This window comes from Mandrillus leucophaeus, unplaced genomic scaffold (genome assembly GCF_000951045.1).
Source record: "Mandrillus leucophaeus isolate KB7577 unplaced genomic scaffold, Mleu.le_1.0 Scaffold49, whole genome shotgun sequence".
Classification (NCBI taxonomy): domain Eukaryota; kingdom Metazoa; phylum Chordata; class Mammalia; order Primates; family Cercopithecidae; genus Mandrillus; species Mandrillus leucophaeus.
The window spans coordinates 5851345-5852528 of NW_012105253.1; positions in this window are offsets into that span (position 1 = coordinate 5851345).

Sequence of the window (1184 nt, forward strand, 5' to 3'; positions counted from 1 at the left end):
CTCAGGTGATCCACCTGTCTCGGCCTCCCAAACTGCTGGGATTATAGGCGTGAGCCACCGTGCGCGGTCATTATCACTTATATTCATATTTATTCATTTCCTTCAGTAAAGAAAGGAAATAAAAGGAATAAATTTAAGATAAGTTTTAAAAAGTGAATATTTTCTCTGCTTGTTGTGCAATTATCCAGCAGGTTTATTGAAGTAACCTGGCAAGTGTCATCTCCTTTGTCCTCTGTTATCAAATGGCTGTAGTTTTTATAATTCTCTTTCCTGTTGTCTTTGACACCTTTATGAAAATCCTGACATGGCGCACCCTAGAGGATAACTAATTACTCAGACTTTGATAAAAGTCATTTCCCAATATGATTGTTCTGATTGTTCCTCTTCATTTGGTTGAGGACAAAGGCCAACTATCATACATGTTTCTCTTTCAGATGTCAGAAGATTTTTTTTTGAGATAGAGTCTTGCTCTGTCGCCCAGGCTGGAGTGTAGTGGCGCGATCTCAGCTCACTGCAAGCTCTGCCTCCCAGGTTCATGCCATTCTCCTTCCTCAGCCTCCCGAGTAGCTGGGACTACAGGTGCCCGCCACCACGCCTGGCTAATTTTTTTGTATTTTTAGTAGAGACGGAGTTTCACCATGTTAGCCAGGATGGTCTCAATCTCTGATGTCAGAAGATTTTGAGGGCAAAACCGATCAGACTACTTTAATGCATAATTTCAGAAAGGAGATACAAAGTTTGCAGGTTTGGAAATGAGAACAAACAGAAATGGGAAGAAGGAAATTTTCAGAACTCAATCTAAAGAAAACAGATTCTCCAAAATGACAATTCATAAACAGCTCTCATAGGTCAAGAATTCCCTGTTCCAGCTACCGTAATAGACACTTTATACACATAATTCAAATGAATTCTTTCAGCAACCTTATGAAGTAGGTTGTAACAAAGCTGAAGTAGTCACTCACAGCAACACATAGGTATTATCTATTGTTTAACAAGTAGTGACAGAACACGTGCCATATAAAGACCACTCTGGCCGGGCGCAGTGGCTCAAGCCTGTAATCCCAGCACTTTGGGAGGCCGAGACGGGCGGATCACGAGGTCAGGAGTTCGAGACCATCCTGGCTAACACGGTGAAACCCCGTCTCTACTAAAAAATACAAAAAACTAGCCGGGCGAGGTGGTGG